At 51.5% G+C, this 16,179-nt stretch overlaps 1 non-coding gene across 1 annotated transcript; it reads right to left on the reverse strand.

Annotated features, from left to right (window-relative positions):
* Positions 1–3,422: 3,422 nt before the first annotated feature.
* Positions 3,423–3,516, reverse strand: TRNAI-UAU. The gene is made up of 2 exons: positions 3,479–3,516; positions 3,423–3,458 (listed from the first exon to the last, which is right to left on the reverse strand). It is a non-coding gene; the product is annotated as a tRNA-Ile (tRNA).
* Between the last annotated feature and the right edge of the window lie 12,663 nt (positions 3,517–16,179).

The following is a 16,179-nucleotide window of genomic DNA, read 5'->3' on the forward strand; positions in this document are numbered from 1 at the left end:
AGGAATGCTGAAGGGCGGGCCTGGATGGGGGTGTGTGTGCAATGTCACACCCTCCTCCTGAACTTACTGCCAGAGGCTTGGACACTGTCCATGGTAGAGGCGGTACACCTAAAATCCCTGCTTGTCTCTGGTCACACCCCATTTCAGTACCTTTAAATGTATGATGTCCTACATGGGTGGTCTAGCAAGGTATAGGGTTCCTGGTCCCCGGCTGCCTGAAAACATGTTGGGGTGTGGTATTGCTAACAGAGTGCAGACAGCAATATCTGTTAACGTGTAGGTGTCTTGGCATTTAGCCACCAATGGCATAAGGCAGTGTGCCTCAGTTTCCCCTCCCACACAGCAGCATAGGCCTGTTATGCTTTTGCTGCTGTGCCAAGCTTCCAGCCTGTTTACAGGTATGATATGAAAAGAAAACAATTCTTGTGGGACTGTCTTGTCACCATCCCTAGCATGTATAAAAGTTTTTTTTTCCCCACAAAACAGGTATGTCCCACATCTTTAAAGCATTTACCACTAGTATTAACTCCTTGGGCTTGATGACGTAGCAAAAGACCCCCAGATTAACAGCAAATCTACGGCGGACAGGTTTTGTTCACACAATTTAGCTTGTTTAGTGTCTATTACATTTCCCAATTCCTTTGTGTACCCTCGTAAGTGCTCTGATGCAGATTGTTCTGCCTCTTTGGAGAAGGTTTTAAATTCAGGCATGTGTTTGAGGTGTTGGCAAGGAAGGGTGCACTGCAACCATGCCTGCCCTTGGCCCAAATCACACATTCCTTCAAAGCTTGTAAAGTCTTTTCCCCTCACCCACGTATCTAACAAATCTCTCATTTCATTTACATAAGCCACATTACTGAATCCAGATCCCCTCTTAAGACTCCTGAATTTAACCCTGTAGGTTTCAGGTGTCATCTGAAACTGTGTTAAAACTAGTTCCTTACATTTACCATAGTTTGTAGCATCATCAATAGGCATCTCATTCAATATGTCCATAGCTCTTCCATCAATTTGGCTACCAATGTGACCAATTTTTGATCACCAGGGATTTCACAGAGGTGCAGAGTCTCTCAAAGGTGATGAAATATTCAGCAATATCACTGGATTCATCATACTGTGGACATAGTCACTCCCATTTGTGGATTTTTGGGGAAGTGCAGCCAGCTGCTGGAGGGTTTTGTCTCTTCCACTCCATAACAGCCAGTCCATGCTTCTGGGCCTCAGTTTGGGCCTCTATTGCTCTGCCTCTTAACTCCAGGGCTCTTTTGTGAGCAGCTCCCTCCCTGGCTGCCTCTGCTTCCATAGCCCTTCTGTGCACAGGTGCCTCTGCTTCTTTGAGCTTCAATTGAAACTCCCGGTCCTTTGCCTTCTCTTCTGCTTCCAGTCTGGCCAGCTCTAGTTAAGTAGCTGCCTCACTGGTGGACATTTTCCTGCTTTCTTTTTGCTGAGACACCCCCCTCTGTAGTTCACTGAAACAGGGGATGCCCTGAGCTCCAGGGGCTTCTTAGTTTACAGAGACTTTCCCAGCGCCAAGTGTTCAGCCCTTTCTGAGGCTAGGCAACTTGCAACCTGTGCAGTTCTAGCTTCTTCTGCTCTTCACTCTTCATTAGTTTGCTTATTGTTTCCTTTCCCTATTTCCCTTACCCGAAAGAACGCAAACAGAAAATCATAAACCGTGTAACCACTTTGTCTGTTTCTCCAGCCACCACCACCCAACCTCCACTACCAGTCTCTCAAAAGCAATCAGCTTGTGAGTCTGGAGTGTCAGGACTGGGATGGTAGGGGCTGTGGGTTGGGAGGGAGGGGCACTGACAGAGCTGAGGGAAGTCCAGGGGCTGCAGGTCGGAGTGAGGGGCACCCGTAGAGCTGGGGGAAGCCCAGGGGCTGTGGGTCAGGAGTGAGGGGCACCAGCAGAGCTGTGAGTCTGGAGGTCAGGACTGAGATAGCAGGGGCTGCGGGTCGGGAGTGAGTGGCACCAGCAGAGCTGAGGGAAGTCCAGGGGGCTGCAGGTCGGGAGTGAGGGGCACCGGCAGCACAGTGACTGGGGAGCTCAGTGGGGGATCCCCGGGGGCTGCGGGTCGGGAGTGAGGGGCACTGGTAGAGCTGGGGGGAAACCAGGGGGCTGCGGGTCGGGACTGAGGTGGCACCGGTAGGGCTGGGGAGAACCGAGGGGGCTGTGGTTTGGGACTGAGGGGCACCAGCAGAGGTGTGAGTCTGGAGGTCAGGACTGGTATAGCAGGGGCTGCGGGTCGGGAGTGAGGGGCACCAGCCATGCAGTGACTGGGGAGCAAAGTGGGGAGCCAAGGGGGCTGCGGGTCAGGAGTGAGGGGCACCAGTAGACCTGTGAGTCTGGAAGTCAGGGCTGGGATAGCAGGGGCTGCAGGTCGGAATTGAGGAGCACCAGCCGCGCAGTGCCTGGGAGCTCAGCGGGGAGCCCAGGGGGCTGCGGGTCGGGAGTGAGGGGCACTGTTAGAGCTGGGGGAAACCAGGGGGCTGCGGGTCGGGACTGAGGGGCACCGGTAGGGCTGGGAGTGAAAACTGTGCAGTTCAGAATGTGAATAGTGACCCCGGCTCCTTCCTGCACCTGCTCTACATTGCTCCACAGCAGCTTCTCCCCCTGCAGAGTCACCCCAGCACGGCAGTGCAGCCGCCCAGGGTTCAGCAGGGGCCCCTGGCAAGGACCGTGGGTGCAGCTAACAGCCCAGTGTGCCTGGCCATGAGGCAGCTGTAAAAAAGCAACAGTCTCCCCCCAGAAGTACTTAGGCTGAATTCCTTAACTTTAACATCATGACCCCCCTGTAGAAAGCCACACGTCAGTTGTATTTTCACAGGGAGATGCAAAAATCAAGTGACACCAATTTTTAAGTTGAGTAAATAAAGTTGAGGAGATAGTTATTAACCACCCAAAAATAAACAAAAGATCCCGCAACATAACACCTGAAGGTGAAATATGAACAGAGACAAACCTTGTCAGCAAAGGCTCATTTCCCAAACGATCCGCAAAATGTTACTAATCCCCACCCCTCCTCCACAGGAGCTCTGTGCAGTGTAACTGTTCTGCAGGCAGCTTCCCATTCAGTGCTGTTGTGGGACATTCCCAGGCCTGGAAATGTACCAACGACAGAATTTGAAGAGCAAACCTGGCTCCCTGCACCAGGCGGGATTTGAGTGTTTTGTCCCCGTCACATAGTGTTTATCAATAGCACAGATGCCATGGACAGGACTCCAGGCTCTGCTTGAGGGATCCTGGCACAGGGGCTGGGGGGGAGAAAGGATGGTAGAATCTGACCTGTGCTCTGGAGAGGAGGTAATAAGTGAACAGGTTTTTTTAAACTTCTCCCCTCCTCTGTGTCCCTGGGCTGCAATTCTACATTCCACAGGGCCAAATGAGGGGGTGATGCCATTTGGTTAATGAAAACCAGTGCTCCAGGTGAGGTTTGAACTCACAACCTCAGCATAGCTCCTCTCAGCACTGCCCTATAAGTACTGTGCGCTAACCAATTGTGCCACTGGAACCCCTGTTAATTAGGATTCTCTGAGACTCCTAGGTTGATACAGGCGAGCGGTGACCCCAAAACATTCTCCATGGGGTTGAGAGCAGGTAGTGACAAGTGTTGTACTTGGTGGGGTGGATTCTTCTTAAGGGTTCCAGGCCCCATTTGACCCTTTTGTTCTTCCCTGTGTAATAACAGAGCTGGTTAAGACTCAATGGAGAGTCTTGCTGCAGACCAACAGAGCTGAAGTCACTGATAACCAGCTCTAAGCATTAGTCCTGCTTTGGGACAGTGTCTCTCATGCAACGAACTGCCCAGTCTGCGCTAGCAGTGAGGCTCCCTCACTAGCAGGTGAAATCAGGGAGAGCTGTGTGAAGTGCAGGGCCCCAGGGGTGCCGGAACAGGGGGGAACAACACCCCAGGACTTTAAAAAATGGGAGGGCTCTGCCTTGCCACTTTGTAATGACCGTAAGGGCGAGTGAGGGTGGGGAGGGGACGGAGAGCAGTGAGCGGGAGGAAGGGTCTGGGGGGAAGAGGCAGCGTAGAGCGGGTCCTTGGGGAGAAGGGGTGGGGCAGGGGCATGGCATTGAGTGGCAGGGATGGGCTACTGTTTGGGCTCTGGTGGCCACTACTTTTAGGGAGCCTGTTCCGCTCCTGGTGGGGGCAATCAAAGACATCCCAGAGCAGAGAGGGTGGCCAGCAGAAGTGGTGACAGGTTTGGAAACGGCAAGATGGCCGGCAATGTGGCCAGACAGCGGAGGCGGGAGAAAGGGGCTTTCCCCCCAGGAAGGGTGGCAGAGATGAACTCTGGGTTATTTCACTGACCCATGGCAGCAGCTGTGGGTGAGGTGCAGTGAAGGGAGGGGCATATCCACTGATGAGCCTGCCAAAAATATTAACAACCGGTTCCCTCCTACACCCCCCATGAGGGGTGACCACCCCTCTCGACCCCTGGGGGACTCCTGCCCTGCCACCCAGGACCCACTGGCCCCCTATCCACCCCCGTTCCCTGTCCCTTTAACTGCCACCCTGCCACCCCTCCCAACCCCCCCACTCCTCTTATTCCTGATGGCCCCGGCACACGGGAACCCCTGCCCTATCCTACCACCGCCCTTCTCTCTTTCCCGACCTGCCCCTGGAACCCCTGCCCCTTGACTGCCCTTCCACCGCCCCAATCCAACCCCTGGTTACTTCCTAACTGCCCCCCCCCAGGACCCTTGCCCCCATTCAATTCCCCTGTTCCCTGCCCCACTGACCACCCCCAGTCCTGCACCCTAAAAATCCACACCCCCCGCCCTTCTATCCAACATCCACTCTCCCTGCAATCCATGTCCCCCTTACCCTGCTGCTTGGGAGATGGTGGGCCGTGGCCACCAGAGTCGGGGCTGGGAGCCACGAGCGTTGGGCTGCAGTCGGTGGGGTCCAGGTCGGCGTCGGGGTCCGGCCCGGAGCCTCACCGCCCAGCCGGAGTCGGGTCCGGCGCAGAGACGCGCCGCCCGGCCAGCCAGAGTCAGAGCCGGGGTCCGGCGCGGAGCTACGCTGCCCAGAGTCGGGGCCGGGGTCAGAGCCACGCCGCCCGCACCGGCCAGAGTCAGGACCGGGGTCCGGGTCAGCGTCGGGGTCCGGCCCGGAGCCGCGCCGCCCACCCGGCCAGAGTCGGGCCCAGGGTGCGGGTCGGCATCGGGGTCCGGCCCGGAGCCGTGCCGCCCGCCGGGCCGGGGTCAGAGCCAGGGTCCGGCCCGGAGCTGCGCCGCCTGCCCGGCCAGGGTCACAGCCGCGCCGCCCGCCCGGAGCTGCGCCGCCCGCCCGGCCAGAGTCGGGGCCGGGAGCCGGGTCGGCTTCGGGGTCCAGCCTGGAGCCACGTCGCCCGCCCGGCCAGTCGGGGCCAGGGTCCGAGTCAGCGTCGGGGTCCGGCCTGGAGCCGCCTGCCCGGAGCCGCGCCGCCCTCCCGGCCGGTGGTCACAGCCAGGAGACGGCCCGGAGCCGCGCCGCCAGAGTCGGGGCCGGGGCCGGGGGCTGGCCCGGAGTCGCACTGCCCGCCCGGCCAGAGTTGGGTCGGGGTCAGGGTCAGAGCCGGGGGCCGGCCTGGAGCTGTGCCGCCTGGCCGGGGACACGCCCCCCCCCCCGCTTACCTGCAGGAAGCTGCTGCTTCCTTCTCAGCCCTCCCAGGCTTCCCGCCAATCAGCTGTTAGCGCGGGAAGCCTGGAGGGAGAGCCTTCAGAGGAGGTGGCAAAGCTGGAGCCAGGTGAGCTGGAACTGGGGGCAGGGCAGGGAGCTGCTGGAACCTTTGTTAAATTTAAAAGCCCTTTACAACAGGTTCTAGAAGGGTTTCTAAACTTAACAACCGGTTCGCGCGAACCGTGTGCGAAGCTCACCACTGGGCACATCCAAAGAGCTTCTGGTGTCTGGATTTAGATGCCCAAGGCAAAAGGCCACTGCCCAGCGCACTGTGGGTGGGTGTTTTGCTCATAGTGTTGTGTTATGAATCCTGATTGTGGTGTTTTCCCAAGTTAATACAAGGTGATTTTCCTCCTTTTTCTTAAAGCTTCTTTTCTACACTCAGTGCGTGTGAGTGGGGAAAGTATCACCTCTTAGAGGCACCCAGTGGCCAGGGTTAGTTTCCCCAGGTTACTGGGTGGGGGCTTAAGCAGATTGTGTGTTGTATTGTTGAAGAGAAGCCCCAAGCACCCAAACAGGGAATTGTAACTTCAACCTTCAGAGTAAGTGCCAGAGGTGCTGCCAGCTGAGCTTAGCCAGGCCGCCTAAATGTATTAACCCCTTTCACCGTGTTGGTGCCATTAGGATATCCCTAGATAACTCAGGAGGGTAGAAAAACCACAGTATTAATGAAGCTTTTCTGTACCAGGCCTGAATGGACCAAAGTTATTTTATGCTTGTCCAAAGTGCTTCCATATTAAACTCTGATTGAACTCCCAGGCTAGTATTGAGAATGGAATGTGTAAACAGCTTCTTATCAGTGTAAGACACCAGAAGATAGGGCCCCTTTTTATTACTTGTGTTTAGTTTAGAAAGAGGGGAGGGAGACAAGGTAATAAATTCAGAAGTAAACCAAGGTAACAGCCTTGAAAAGTTACGAGATAAATTGTTTGCTGTCAAGGATGATTTAACCTGTTTGATGTAATTGTTAACTATACACTATATGTACTATATAGGAGTGGGGAGGAGACTAGTGGGGGGTAATGAGGATGCCTTGTTGAAGTCATGTATAAGAAGACACACACAGCTTGTATCTGTGTGCAGGATTTGAGATTGTAAATATCTCCCTGGCACCTTACTTGGGCTCAAATAAACTTTTTCTGCATTCTCCACCCTGGTGTGATAATTAGTGCGACGCACACCGGGCAACGAACCACTGTTGCTGCCTCAGGCCTTTTTGGGCCGGCAACAGTCTGGGCATCCCTGGGTGGGCTCGAGGCAAAATTGTGCCTTGCCCGGACTCCTCCAATGGCCGGTGGACGACAGTCACAGCCGATGCCAGCGCGCACCGGTGCTTTTACCGGGGGCCTCGGCAGGGGACGTGTCAGACCGACCTTGGAAGGCACAACGTGCAACGCACTCAGATAGTGGAGAAGCAGCTGCGGGCGACGGTGAGGAACCGGTCCTGTGGAAAAGGTAGGAACAGTTCAGTGCTGTTAACCTTTTGTTTGCCTGTTAAGACCTGGGGACGCCCAGTGTCTTCCCATAGGTATGGGGCAGGGATAGAGTACAGGCAGGGCACGGTGTATGCCCCCAGAATGCATTCTAGCAAATTGGAAAGTGTTTGGTTTGGATCCAATGATTAAGGATCAACTAAAAAGGTTCTGTACAGTAGACTGGCCTCAATATCAACTAGAGAGCCAGGAAAGGTGGCCACCAGAAGGATCACTTAATTACAACATGATCCTTCAATTACTTTTGTTTTGTTAGCGAATGGGTAGCTTTTGAAACTGTTTGTATAAAGAGCTCTTGTAAAAATCCCTCATCATATGCCCCAGAGCTGCACTGGGAGGAGGATTGTCCGTGGGAATAATGGTCTTGGTGTGTGTGTGTGTGTGTATACCAGTGTGAGTGTCTGTTACTGGAAGATGCCCAGATTAACCTGTGAAGCAAATGCTAATGATCAGGAGTAGTCTAACGCAAGCCCAGTAACTAGTGGATCTTTAGGAGATCCGACCCACGGTGGGCTGACTCAGCCTGGGCATCGTCTGGCGAGGAAGCTGCCTGGGTCTAGGAATGTGTGAACCTATCTTCCCTCTCCCCCTTTCTTTCCGTGTGGGCTACTGACAGTCTGATCATCTCACTGTATGCAATCAGAGTAGCGGCTCCTCTCCAGAGACTAGCCGAAGCTCTTTGCTGAAAGGAGGTGTAGAAGAGTCAGTCATCCTCGTTAATCTCTCCTGTGTGAGTGTCCTGTAGGGAGAGATTCTTAGTTTATGAGCCGCTAGCGCGGACAGGGCCCCCCTCTTTGTGTGTGTAAGTGGAAAATGGGGGAAGGGACAGTCTAAACATTCTACCTCACCCCCTAAGGGTACCCCAGCATAGTACATGTACGTACATTATGGTCCTGAAACCTGCAGGTATTTAGAGAATTGGAATCTTTACACGCGTGAAAATCCATCTAAACAATGTCCATTAGAAGGTATCTTCAATCTAGATAAGATCATATATCTCAGAGGAGCTTTTAATTACCAAAGGAAAAAGCCTCTGACACAGTTGTGAGCAATTCGTCTAGGAATGGGTTAATTTGAAACTCAGCTAAGCCCAGAGATAAAGAGAAGCTGCTCTGTGTATTAGGTCAGACTTATGTTAAGTACAAAGAAAAACTGCTTTTGGCCCCAGCTGGCTGTGGGAAAATATAGACAGAGGTAAATTAAAGGTAATATAAGTTACGGAACTGAGATTGCATTTGCAAAGCTTAACTGTTCAGTGAGGTTTAACAGTCTTTGCAATCCCAGAGTTGGTATGGCTTGGTGACCTGAACTGGAATCTCTGAAAGAGACACTGCAGGAGATTCCAGGGTGTAAAAAGAACAGCTCTCCCAAGAGTGGAAGCATGTTGGAAATTCTGGACAAGCTGTATACAGAATAATCTCCTGTCCACCTATTCCCCTTCTCTGAATGTTATTATACAAGACGTGGTCAGTCTGGATATGTCGTGAGTATTAAAGTGGCTTAAGGCTTGGGGAAGCTTTGGGGTTTGGTTATATGGTGTGTTTTATCCTTCCCCCAACGTCCTGCAGTAGATAAATTGGTAACAGATTTGTCACAGTTTGGTGAGTAATTGAGAATGGGGGAGCCCTATAGAATTTACACCATCTATTTGTTTTACCTTTGTTATGTTGTGTTTCTTTTGTTTGGAACTGTTGGTGTTATATGTTGAGGATTGCATGATTAAAGGTGAGCCTACTCTCAGCTGCAGTAAGTCTGAGAACTGGAAAGGGGATCTACCCCCAGTTGCAGCAGGACTGGGCAATAGAGTAGTTGGAGAAAAAGAACAAATATGTACTTGATAAACTAGAATTGAGCAATTAAGAGCATAGATCATGACCCAGACAGCAACTCAAACCTGCACCCAGGGCAAGTTGCAGGTTTTGAGACAGGATTTCCAGTTAGGAAAGGAAGCCCTGGCTAAGCAAGTACCAGTCCTTCAGGGACTTGCCAAAATTTTAACTATTTGTGCTCAGCATACACCGTAATAGCAGTGTGTTTGCTACAAGGGGAAATTAAATAATTAAACACCAGTGGGCCATGTGTTTTTGCCCAGGTGGCAAGCCTCATAAGGGAGGACTCGGGTAGTCATGTGAGTTAAAATGTTTTAGGGAAAAAGACCAGAAGGGTGGGGGCTAGTTGAGAAGCCAACCCCCCCCCCCTTAGTTAAAACTGGCAGTGGAGCAATTGGTGTCTAGGGAAAGAACGGTTCAGCTAGAAAAGAAGGATCGGGCCCAGGCAGGCAAGCAACAGACGGAGAGATTGGAAAACGGGTTGGAAACTTTTGAGGGTCTAGTGGAAGAAAGGAGTACATAGGTATAAACATGGGGATTTCAAATACCCAGGAGGATACTTGTAATAGTGATTTAAGTTGAGAAAAGTGGTTGTTAGAGAAAACAAGTGAGTGATTTTAAGGCAGTGTGAAAAGTTAACTCCATAGTTGCTGGAGGGAAGAGTAGTTGAACTTTGTAAAAATGCTAAAGAGAAAAATTCTTGGTGTTTTTGAAATGTTTGTAAATAAATTCAGGCAAAGAAATTATTAGATTGCAATCATTTGGTTATGACACCATTTAGTTGAATTATCTAAAAAATGTATATAGTGCTATGTAATTGAAATCTTATTAGGTTCTAAAGGCACTATAAGTGGTGATGTTTTTCTTTCAGTGTTTAAAAGCAGGAGTTAAAAGTAAAGAGCAAGTCAGGAAGCATCTGTATTGATGCAAGTTATCTAACTGATAAAGTAGAAGTCACTGAGACCTAAGCTGCCTATGAAACATATATATGAAAATATGAGGTAATTCCCCTGTTTTGCCTGAAATCAACGAAGGTATTTGTATATTTTCAGTGATGATTGATTGCCCAGAAAGGGTAGACTTCTGTTTTTGTCTTTCAGATAATCAGAGAAAACTGATGCTAGCTGAACAGCATTCAACATACCATGCCTTTGATGGCACAGTAAAAATTATGTTTTGTGTTTTATGTTCTGTCTTGTGGTGTCTGTCTGGTGGCCAAAATTGTTTTGTTTATGGGGATAGTCTGGATTGGAATACAGATACTTGTTTTTGTTCAAACTTGGAATACAAAGTGCTTGGATAAATTGGGAAAAATATGGTATACTAAAGCTTAATACATCTCCTTAAGTAAGAGAAAGAGAAACTTATTGGCCAAATCTTTTTAATTGAAAATTGTTAGTAAAACTTGCATACTAATAGTTTTTGGAAGCAAGGACATGGAAAAGTTTAACCCAACTCCCCATATTGTATTTGGATCCTTCTGGCTATCTCAGATTTCTAGCCAGAGGGCTGGGGATGGTTGGGAAACTATTGGACTAGAGGCTCTATGAAATAAACTCATCAAAGTGGGTGTGCTTGTCCTAGCTTGTTGTCCCAAAGCTCTGGAAAAAGTTATTTTAGTAAAAAGGATAGATGTGACAAACTTTAAATAATAAGAACTAATGTACTGTATAAAGGCAATGTATATGTGTTCATTGTTAGAAAAAGATGTATAAGTGAAGGCTAAGTTTCCTTTGTAGGTTAAAAGAAGCCAAACAGGACAAAGGAAGAAGAACGAGTTAACTGAGGAAAAATAGCTAACATGCTGAGTTTTAAAGATAGGGCATTAGCCCCATTTCAGGACACTGCTCTCAGCTAAGACTTAGCTAACAACCAAGACAAGGGGGGCTTAAATGTGCCACAAAGCTGTAGAGTCTGCAAATCGCTGACAGGCACTAATGAAATGTGTTAGGTTTCTTTTTTTTCACAGGTAAAGACGCACTACACAAAGACCCTAGGAGTCCTGCCACCCTTGGAACAGGAAACTGGATTAATGTAAAGCTTCCACCAGCGAAAGACTGCTTTGGCTCTATGCTGGAAAAGACCCTTATTAAGTCCTGGTGACCACCAACAGCGTTGTGCAGTGTCAGAATCCAGGATTTCCTGACCAAAAAGGACATTAAGGACTGACCCTGGTGTAGAAACCAAGAATTATACACTGGCAGGAAGAAATCTGTGGGACCCCTGTTTGAGACTGTGGTATTGATTAGATTTTGGGGTTTATTCTACAGGCTGCATCCTGTGTTTTGGAATAAATCCTTCAGCATGTAATTGCTCACAAGGGGCTGCCATTAGATTAGCACAACAGAGAGCCTAGGTTTGTTTCCTCTGCAAGAAGAGGGAATTGACCAGATCTCTGTGGGACTCAGGCCAATAATATAGCAACCATTTGAAATATTTTTAAAAGCTGGGAACAATGATAAGAAATTGGGCCACCTAGAAAAAGGCCACTAGCCTTATTTTTAAAGCTCAGCTATCCCAAGTACAGGCTGGAGTTGGTGGGTTACATGTCATTTCCACCCTTAGTTTCTATGACCCAGAAGTTGCTGACAGAGATGGTATTGAGAATCACTGAGACTGGGAAGGTATTGGCAGTGGGATCTGGTAATATTTAGATGGATCTTGAGCACCAGACTTGGTCCACTGCCCCTTACAGACTATCAGGAACCATCTGATCTGTGGTCAGGGGGATGACATTACTTGGACACTTTCTGGATGGAAGTATGGACATTCACAATGCTCCTTCCAAGTATGTGGACCGGTTAGGGTGGGTGTGGGCTTCCACATACCGAATCCTACCGGGTCCATAGGGAGGATGAATGTGGAACTGAATACCCCAGCTCCCCTAGAGTTTAATTGTTTTTTGTCTTCAAAGTATGAGAAAAACTCAGCCAAATGTTTTGTTGAGTATTCTCAAAGGGGGGGATTGTTGGTGCCATTAAGGCATATCCCTAGATAACTCAGGAGGGTAGAAAAACACAGTATTAATGAAAGCTTTTCTGTACCAGGCCTGAATGGACCAAAGTTTATTTTATGCTTGTCCAAAGTGCTTCCATAATTAAACTCTGATTGAACTCCCAGGCTAGTATTTGAGAATGGAATGTGTAACAGCTTCTTATCAGTGTAAGACACCAGAAGATAGGGCCCCTTTTTATTACTTGTGTTTAGTTTAGAAAGAGGGGAGGGGAAGACAAGGTAATAAATTCAGAAGTAAACCAAGGTAAACAGCCTTGAAAAGTTACGAGATAAATTGTTTGCTGTCAAGGATGATTTAACCTGTTTGATGTAATTGTTAACTATACACTATATGTACTATATAAGAGTGGGGAGGAGACTAGTGGGGGGTAATGAGGATGCCTTATTGAAGTCATGTATAAGAAGACACACACAGCTTGTATCTGTGTGCAGGATTTGAGATTGTAAATATCTCCCTGGCACCTTACTTTGGGCTCAAATACACTTTTTCTGCATTCTCCACCCTGGTGTGATAATTAGTGCGACGCACACCGGGCAACGAAACCACTGTTTGCTGCCTCAGGCCTTTTTGGGCTGGCAACAACCGCAAGAGCAAACACCGGGTACTTCTGTGCTTCTCAGCAGCTGGGAAAAAGCCTCTTGGGGGGAAATATCTCCTGTCCCACTGCCAAAAGGAGCCCCTGGAGTGGGAACGGTCTCGAAGGCCCCACCCGGGGGCTGGCCCTGCTTTCCTACCGCCTTGTGAGGCTGGCCGCAGAAACGAATGCTGGTCTGCAACAGGCCCTGCCCCCACCCCCAAGTCCTCTCCCTACACACCACTGACCAGCTGATCACTGGCAGGGGGCAGGTGCTGAAGGGGACCAGCAGGAGCTTGTCCACAAGGCCCCATAGCAGGAGGAGAGCTGGGCTGCCAGTGGGTGCTGAGCACCTTCTCCCCCCCTCACCCCTTGCTGTTTCTGCAGCCCTGTAGCTCCCATGGAGTCGCTGACTTGGCTCCTTTCGCACTCTAGAGAGAGGAAGCAGAACCAGGGCTCTGGCTGATCTATGGGGCACCAGGTGAGTGGCAGAGGCTTCAGGTGCTGAGAGTTTGCCTGACCCCTCAGGACACAGTGTGAGGGGGTGTCCCAGGCATCTCTATGAAAGGAGCAGAACAGGATTTACTTGGGGTGGGGAGAGAATTGAGAGTTGTCTCAGGGGGTTGTACAGAGGTATTGCCCGGATGAGGGACTGGCTAAATCACAGGACTCGGTGTGAGCAGGATTTGATCCTGCGCAGGAAAACCCTATTGGATTTCGACTCCAATGCCTTAACTGCTTGGCCATCACAGCTGTAAGCACAAAATTGCCCCAGTGCCAGAGAAACTGGTAAAGAATTCCCAATGCCCAGGCATGAAATCATCTGAACTACAGAAATGCCCACCACAAACCTGGCTCCCAAAGCACAGGAGGGATTGGGGGTTTGTTCTCTTTGCTTAACCATGTGCAGTCGCACAGAGAGCGCCTTTAAAAGTCTCCCCTCCCCGGGAAGGGGAAATGATTCTCAACTTGAAGCCTGATGTAGGGTGACCAGACGTCCCGATATTTGCTTGTTTGTCCCGCATCCCGACTGATGTTTGGTCGGGACACTGGACAAACAAACAATTTTGCCCTCTGCTCCGGCACACAGGCAGAGCCCGGTGGGACACTCGCCCACCGACTCCGCCCTCTCCTTCCCCCATTGGATCCCTCCCCAAATCCTCACCCTGGTCCTGCCTCTTCCCCAAGCCAGGCGGACATCCTCCTCCCTCCCAGGTTTGCCACACAGGGCCATGGCCATGGCCGGGGGGACGAGCGCAGCATGGAGGCTGCTCCAGCACACTGGGAGCCTGCGGGGCAGCGCCAGTGGGGCTGGGGGCAGTGCGGAGCGGGCAGGACCCATGTGGGCAGGGGGCAGAGACACACATGTTTTTAGGGCAGACACGCTTCTGCCGGGAGGGCCCGTGGCACCTGGGCTGCCCTGGTTCGCCCCTTGCCACGGGTGCTGCAGGAGGGACCTGGAGCGCGGCTCGGCTGCAGGAGCTCGGAGCCCAGGCTCGGGCCCAGGAGCAAGGGGATGGGGGAGCTGGGGGTGTTATCAGGGGTTCAGAGCTCGAGAGCTGGGTGGAGTATTGGGGCTGTGCCACTTGCCGCTGGCGGGTTGGGGGGCGGAGCCGCCGGGCTTTTTTTTTTGGCTCTTGCCCCCGCGTCCCGATAAATTTCATCTTACTGACATCTAGTCACACACAGGCCAGATGTGAATGAGGATGTCTGGACCAAAGGGGCCAGGGACTGGCCTTTGCCTAGGAGTAAACCACTGTCAAGTTTTGATCAATTAGGACAATGTCAGCATAATTAAGAACAAACCTGAGGGGCTCAGTAACTGCTGCAGGCAGCAAAGTTCCTACAGGGAGCAGGTTTCTGGCACTACAACCTGTTGCAGCTTGCTCCCTTGGCTTCTTCTCGAGGCTCCTTGCTCTGTCTCCTTAGGCTCTGCCCCACTCTGGACCAGGCAGTTCCAGCTCCCACGGGGAGGATGGGACCCCCTGGACCTAGTGTGACTCCCTCATTACACTGCCTGGCTGTCTAGTGCGGACTAACTTGGAGCTTTGGACTCTCCCCATTGCCCCTGGGGACTGTCAGTCTCAGGGGCCTGATTTCCCATTGGCCCTTCCCCTTCTATTGGGGATGGGGAACTAGCCAACCAACCCCCCACTAAGTTTTAGTAAGGGGCCAACAGTCCCTTACATGAGCTGGCCCTGTGAGGGTCACCCAATGTGCAGAAAAGGTTGCCATGAACTGGTTGTAATGTGGCAAGAGCACCTCAGGACTCTGATATCCTGCAATTCTGAGTTCAAATCTTCAGTGGGACCTATGTGTTGGCTTTTGGTTTTAAAGGCCCTGGAGCTCCCAGGTGCTCAACTTCCCTGTCTCCAGCCATGCTAAGAAACAAGTCTCTTCCCCTCCTGTTGGGGTGACTCACGGGCACTCTGGGGGACTGGGTGGGATGAGGCTGTGCCAGTGGGTCAGGGCTCTTCTAGAACTGACACCTGAGGGTTGGGATTCTCACGGTCGCTTTCACCTGATGCCACACAAGTTTGGAACTTGCCCCTGTGCTTTTACTCTTGCCCACCTGGCGCTTTGAAGGATAGGGAGGGCCAGAAGGGCCAGGCTTCCCCCCCCAGAGCCAAGGCATTCTTAGTCAGGGCCCTTTGGGCCAGGAGGGAGGAAACAAAGAAGTCCCAGGCCATGGAGCCCAGCACCTCTCCTCCTACTGGGCAACCTGGAGCAGAGGCGGCTGGTGCTGTGACAGGCTCCTAAGGGGACAAAGGTTTTAAAAGCAACAGAGCTTGGAAGGTCACGGGCAAGAGGAGGGAGAGAACCATGCCTATGCGTGGCCAGCAGACAGCCACAAAGGGACACCAGGCCAGGGCCTGCTCACTGGCATGACAAACCCCCACTGAAGGCCACCGTCAGGCCAGCATTGCAGGGTGGCTGATGATGCTCTGTGTGCAACATCTGAAGACTGGTAGATTGGAAAGCAGGGCCAGCCCCCCGTGGTGGGGCCTCTTTCCAGTTCCCACTCAAGGTGCTCACTTTGGAAGTGGAGGCCAGCCATTTTTTTGGCAAGTCAGGGATTGGCAAAGCCGAGGACTGGAAGCACCTGGGGCTCATGTCCCATCTTTGTGACGCCCAACCCCCAACTCCTTCAGGGGCTCTAGCTGGAGCCACGAAGCATTGGCCTGAGTGACCAAAGAAGAGGTTCAAAGCCCTGAAGCGGAGCAGGACTTGCAGCACAAAGTGAGCACAACCACGAGGGGACTTCAAATCCTAATTTCATCTGATCAACAGGGAGATGCCGTATCCTTTAGGACCACATGATGAGGGGGTCTAAGCTCTTCTATGGAAAAGACGGACACTGTGGTTCTCAGGGTCATCTGCTGAGGGGTAGTGGTCGAGACGCTCTGGGCACAAGAAGTCGAGTTCCCAGCGGAAGACACCAGACTTAATTGTCTGGAGCCAGGTGCAGGGCTTTGGCTGGGGAGGGTACAGGCATGGGGGAATGGGTTGCAGCGGTCGGACCGGCTGTCTAGGTGTGGAGATTTAGTCACAATGAGGCACAGGAGGGAGGAGGAGGAGGATCTTGCTGCTAGGC

This window comes from Mauremys mutica, unplaced genomic scaffold, assembly GCF_020497125.1.
Source record: "Mauremys mutica isolate MM-2020 ecotype Southern unplaced genomic scaffold, ASM2049712v1 Super-Scaffold_100251, whole genome shotgun sequence".
Taxonomy (NCBI): domain Eukaryota; kingdom Metazoa; phylum Chordata; order Testudines; family Geoemydidae; genus Mauremys; species Mauremys mutica.